General features: G+C 43.9%; 1 long non-coding RNA gene across 2 annotated transcripts in view; it reads left to right on the forward strand.

The window, feature by feature from the left end:
- The first annotated feature begins 3,888 nt into the window (after nt 1–3,888).
- Nucleotides 3,889–6,332, forward strand: part of LOC108494524 — a 7,059-nt gene continuing 4,615 nt past the window's right edge. The window contains exons 1-2 of one of the 2 annotated variants that reach the window (XR_001873883.1): nt 3,889–3,923; nt 5,358–5,508. This is a non-coding gene — a long non-coding RNA (uncharacterized LOC108494524). Of the gene's footprint in view, nt 3,924–4,052; nt 4,152–5,357; nt 5,509–6,332 lie in introns of those variants that run through there. The other variant, XR_001873884.1, reaches the window with a different exon arrangement.

The raw sequence follows: 6,332 nt of genomic DNA on the forward strand, positions 1-6,332 counted from the left end.
GCCTGTCATTTCAATAAAACATGTATGAAAGTATCCCTAAGCACCTCCTGACATGTCAGGAATATATGGTGTAAGAGTGTGTCCATGTCAGCAGTGACAAGCTGAACCTTAATGGCTCTAAAACAGTCTTTATGGTTTACTGTACCAGTAATCCATTTTATAATGAGTGCTCAGCTAGATACAACAGTTCTGCAAGTTTTCTCGGCCTTTTAACTCAGCCCAAGGTGCCTAAACGAGGGAAAAAACTCCAAATTGTGGGTGATCCTTCCAGAGGAGTGTTATGTGCTGAAATACTTAGGCACGACAGATAAATTAAGAATAAGGCTTTACTCTAATCCTTAAGTTTCCTTCTGTGGATTTTAAGACAGACCAGTATTGATGTTTTACTATAGTTTGGGAGAAAGGTTTTAGATTTTATCAGGCTGGCACTGCTTTGGACTTAAAAAATGCAGGGAAGGGGAAGAGGTGCTGTAAGCCCATGATGGACAACACAGCATTTAGAGTGGGAACAAAAGCAGAATATAGTATTTCCTATCATGATCTCACCCTGATCCCCACACTCTTCATCCATGGGAAATAGCACAGTTGCCAGTAAGGGACAGGGAAGCTGTGGCTAAGGTGTGGCGGGAGTTGGAGCATCTTACTTGCATGAGTGTCCTGGGATAACCCACTGGAACACAGAGCTCTTTGCATACGTAGAAACAGGGAGGGGTTTAAGTTGGAAGGGACCCTAAGGACCATCTTGTTCCAACTCCCTGCCATGGGCAGGACCACCTTCCACTAGAGCAAGTTGTTCCAAGCCCCATCCAACCTGGCCTTGAACATTTCCAGGGGCGGGGCAGCCACAGCTTCTCTGGGCAACATGCATTAAACAAGCTGTTCCTCTGTGTAGGATCTGTAAGACATCAGGAGTAGGCACCCATTTTAAAGAAAGGCAAAAAAGGGTTCAGATTCCAGAGAAATGAGGCTTTGGCATTGGAATGTGGAACTGTAGGAATCCAGTCCCTGGATTGTTTGTCCACTGAATTTTCGACCCACAGAGGAATGGATTTTGGGGAACCTCTGCAGGGCTGCATGCAAGCACTGGGAGTCCAATAAATTTCTGCCTTAGAGGCCGTAGCTCTACTGAAGTCCATCTCCTCAGTCCCAGCCCATGCTGGAGACACCCCTGAGGAAATGCATCCCTCCAGGTCCTCCCATTTTCCATCCTCAGGGACCCTGGTGTCCCTCGCTGCCATCCAGATACTCTCCCTGCTCACCACCTCTTTCCAGGCCCTACTTCACACAGATGCCTCCTCAGCATCATGCTCAGGGCACCCAAAAAGCAATCCCAGCTCCTCCAAGGGACACCCCTGGGCACTCCTGACCCTGAAAGACACTCCAGAGAAGGAGGCTGAGCATCCCTCCCTCAGGCAGGAGGTCCTGGGTGCCATGGGCAGGGGCTTGGGAGCGCCCAAGGGGGACTGGGAAGGAAGCAACTAGAAACAGCCACTTAACATCTATTTAGAGCCTGGGAGCATTTGTGAAAGCCATCCCCATTACTGTTGAAAAGATGCAAATTTGGTGAAATAATCAGCTGTATGGCTGCAGGCTGTTTCTCAAGTACCCTGATTCCTTACAGGAGGGAAGGTATTAGTGTAAGACACACAGCAAGGCCAAGTTCATGTTGCTCAGAGGTAGCCCCGAACCAAACTCCACCAAGTGCTATAAAACAAGATTTGTTATCCTGGGAAGCATTGACAGTTCATCCAATAAAGCCCCAAAAAACAGAACCCTTAAGGCTGGTTGCAGGGGTGCAAAAAGCAGCGCTCCCAGGCACGTCTGGCTGAGGGAACACGTGTTGGCTGCCCCACACAGCCCCTGCCCATCCCAGCCCGGGCATCTGGCAATTAAAGCCATCTCCTGGCATCTCCTTTTCATCAAAAATCCCTTGATATGTTTAAGGATCCATTTATCTGCTGCAATAAAGAGCATAAAGCAATCTGTGTGCAGGGCTTTTTGTTTAAAGCTGGGGAACATCCGAGGAGGAGCTCTGCCTTAAAATCCTTGGAAAACAGCTAAATGCATGGCTTAATGCAAGGTGTAATCTATTTCATGTCTCCAGGCTTCCCTCTCTGCCTCCTTCTCCACCTCCCTGCTTTAACTGGCTAAACTTTGAGAAAAAATAATGATGTGTTTAAGAAAAGGATAAAATTTAACAGCAAACCCCCATTCTCCTTGTATTTATTATTTTAAATATTGTACTAAGAAGCTTAAAATGCTACAATGTTTAAACAATATATTTAATTTCAGGAGTATCAAATATATTTTTAAACCACCAGTGTCTTCAAGGTGAGCCTTCAGTCAAGTAGTTTAATCATTACAATTCCAGCTCTCCCTAAAATCAGTTTTACAGCCAATGGCTTAAAATAACAGCATGGAAACAAAAATGTGTCCTCTAAACAAAAATATATCCCATCACCAGACACACGTTCAGCTGGGTTTGTGCTGCACATGCAGTGGGACAGGAGATAACAGTGTAAGGCATCATTTCAAATGTGGAAATATTTTCCCGTATGGCATAAGAAAAAAAAAATAAAACAGTTCAAGTGGCTTTTAGAGCAGAGTAATGGAATAAAGTGGAGTTGGAGAGGGTGTGTTTGTGTGCACGCCACAGTTTGTGCTACAATATGCATCTTTATGTATTATGGATTCCTTTTTCTCACATTTTTCTCAGTGGACAGATATTGTGCTGTAGTTCTCAGAATACCTGAGAAAAACATTCCAACAAATTGCATTCCTTGTCTTATACAGATCCTATAAGGAGCACAAAATAGGAGAGGAGAATCTTCATCGCAGAAAGCCCTTTTTGATTCCTCCTCCTCCCCCCCAATCTTCTGTAACAACATAAAAGATACTGTTATGACAAGTACTCTGGTAGTTCATTCTTTCATTTATAATTTAACCACAGCCTATATAACCTAATCAGAAAAATGTGGAGCATGATTAGTACAACAATCGAATACAGTTGGGCTCCTTGAACAACTCAAAGAACAATACAAAAGAAAGCAAAAAACAAAAAAGAAAGAAAGGGGAAAAAAAATCAAGGAAAACCATCGCAGGCATATCAGAAAATATGTGGTATTTCTTTAATATTTCATTTTAAACTACCTAATTGTGTTTTTAAGCTTCGGTTCCTGTAATTTTGCAAGATGAGGCATTCCAGTGAGAAAACATATGGTAAGGGATTTTTAAACCACATAGCTAGAGTGCATCATAGACTTATCTGCTGCTTTAGTGTCACAAAAATCCACCACTGAATTTATCCAGTCACCCATTAAAGAAAGAAAAGAATTAAAGGAAAAGGAGTTTAAAAATCCCCAAATGCTCCAACCCCCCCCCCCAAAAAAAAAACCACTACTGGAAAGTGCAATAGGGTTCAAGGCAGGAGCTGGGTAAATCTGTGAGACTTCCCACGGCAGGAAAAGTGGCAATTAGCTGGATATTTTGGGATCCTGCCTAGCAAATATTGTACATGGTGGTGACAAACTGTCACGGGCAACAACTTGTACCAGCACCTTGGCTAAAATGAGTTTTAATGACCCTCGTGCCTGAGATCGAGGAGAACTTCACATCGTGGCCCTTCCCAAAGCTTTCCCGAGGTGAAATCCAACGGAGGTTTTAGCTTGGCTCGTAGGAGCAGGCAAGGAGACATTTGCAGGAGAGACACTGAATCAGCACTTTATAAGCATTTTCTGAGGGGATGTCAAGACGGGAGAGAGACAAACTTTGACATTTGCATGTGGCAGGAAGAGCTGGGTGCTGGGAGGATGCTCCAGCTCCCAGGGATGTGGAGTCAGGCTGGGTGGAGGGTGCTGCTCCCACCCAGCTGCTTCTGCCACATCTGCCTGGAGAGAGAAGGGTTTCCTTGATCCGAGACTAAGGTAAGAGGAGGACACGGTCAGGCTTGGCTGTGGGGGAATTTCAGGCAACGCCTGGAACAATGTCACTGCCCTGAACAGCCGAAGGAAATCACAATGCCTTGGCACTGACATCAAGTCCTCGGGTTCTGTGGGAAGTGGAGTTGAAAGGATCTTCTGGAGGCCGGTGGTTAACTCTTGGTGAGAAGGAGGGATGTGCCACCAACACTGGATACGGAGTTTGGAATCGGGGTGAGAAAGCTGGGAGATCCCAGTTATTTGTTCAAAGATGCTGAGACACAAATTATCCCCTTGCAAACCTTCCCCTCACACCCGTAAAAAGCCACGAGTGTCACTGTGTGTGTATCCACGCAAGCTCCTGCCTCCTCATCCTGTTATTATCTAAAATTCACCTGGAATCAGGCTCTCCTAGATTTTTTTTTTCCTGCTTATCTTGCTTTTAAAAGACAAACTCTTAACCCCTTGCACTTCAGGGATTCCCTTAAGGTTGGTTACATTTTCCCACCGGGAATTTCTAAGTGTAAGGACCGAGAAAAGCGTAAGGTGTTAATCTTGATAATTAGTGCACAAAACCAATTAGAGGGCCAAAAAACCTTAAGGCACAGAAAGTGATTTTTTTGTTTATTTGCTTACCTTATTAAGTTAAATATCTGTCTGAATTAATCACTAATGAATGTGAAGAAGGCTCAATAGCACCAGCTTAATGAACAGCAGTGTCAGATGCATTTTACAGGGCACCAAATCACTGGGCAGAGGGAGCCAAGTCGCTCCTCAAAAATCACTTTTCTGCCCAATTTTCTATTTGCGAAGCAGTAAAGTATTTACATTTATTGTGCTGATTGAAGCACTTAAATAGTATGAATGGAGCACAGGCAGGTTTTAAAAATATAGAATCATTGCACAACCCTGCTCCTGGAAATTCACGTTGTTTTCCCCTAAAGGGTGCACCCTCCTACCCCCAAATTTATTTTACAATTCTTGCAACACCCTGTTATTACAGTAACCATATTTTTGTCTGTAATGTATGATTTTTCAGACTTTCTGTGCTGCAGGATTTAAATTGGGCATGAAGAGCAATCCCCTTCATACTTGCCTGGTGGCTTGAGCAAAGTTCGGGTGTTTTCCAGATCAAACTGTTCCATATTTTCCCCAAAACAACAACGTTTTCCCTCTCTTTCCATCTATTATTCACATCGTAAACATCTGCATTGTAAACGTCAGATGTACTAATTGTCGTGTCCCCAGCTCCAGGCACGAAGTGAACGTGCTCAACATCACTCTTAAAAAATAATTCTCATTTTTCTATTAGTATCTCCCCAAGTATCTCCCCTTTATTTCTGAGCAGGCATGGAGCTTTTGCAGCCCTTACGCTGGTTTGGTTTTTTTTTTTCACCCCCCTGCTTTGGAAAGCCTTCCTGAAATCTTTTCCTGCTGCAGATTTTTGGCTGCACGGACACACAGGAGGAAGGTGAGCTGATGCCTCAGCCCTGCGTTAGAGCCACATAATGGAATAGGACGGAAGGGGAAAGACTCATAGCAGAGGAGCAGAGAAAGTGGGAATCCAGAGCTTTCTAGGATCTTCTCAAAGGTGATTTTTTTTTTTATTTTTTAATTGCAGCCCCGGAACGATGGATGTTTTGTAGTAAATGTGTGCCCAAATATTTGCAGGAGAAGAACTTTGTTGGTTATTTGGCGCTGAGATGCTTTGTGAGAGCACACAAGCTGCGTGTAAGCTCACACACAGAACCTGCTGTGGCTACTCACAGCTTCTTACTCCGGGTGTAAGTCCTTCCCTACCTTGCCTTAATAAAATAAACACTAATAACCCTTTGAAAGAAATGTGGGAGCATTTTAAAGGAGGAGAAACTGCAAACTGCATCCTGCAGATTTAACTATTTCGGCGATTTGGGCTAAACGCTGTTCAAGCACCATTAATGGGTAAAGTGCCCCCGCTATTCACAGGAGATACTCCAGGAGTAAACACCACCCTGGCTACGAGCAGCTAATTAAAGGAATCGGGCGCAACTGAAAGAATCCTGAGTAAAAATACCAGTCCTGTTGGAAGGGCTGGAAATGCAGAGCCCAGGATGGGACGGAGCGGTGCTGGGATCAGAGCAGCCCAGCTCCTGCATCTCCAAACTCCTCTGCTCTTTGTTACTTAATGCGATGCAGGAGATCAAAGATCCACACAGGCTGTGCCGGGGTGTTGCTGCAGTCCCTGTCACACCGGGCTTCTTGCTTTTTTTATTTTCTTTTTCCCCCCTTTCCCCCCTTTTATTTTTTTTTACTTTATTTGTTGGAGGGGAGCTATTTTTTTTTAGCCGTTTTTCTTTCCTTTTTTGGGGAACGCTTTTTTTTTGTTTGGGTTTGATTTTTTTCTTTTTTTTTTTTCTTTTTTTTTTTTTCTATTCT

This window comes from Lepidothrix coronata, unplaced genomic scaffold (assembly GCF_001604755.1).
Source record: "Lepidothrix coronata isolate B3197 unplaced genomic scaffold, Lepidothrix_coronata-1.0 Scaffold25, whole genome shotgun sequence".
Taxonomy (NCBI): domain Eukaryota; kingdom Metazoa; phylum Chordata; class Aves; order Passeriformes; family Pipridae; genus Lepidothrix; species Lepidothrix coronata.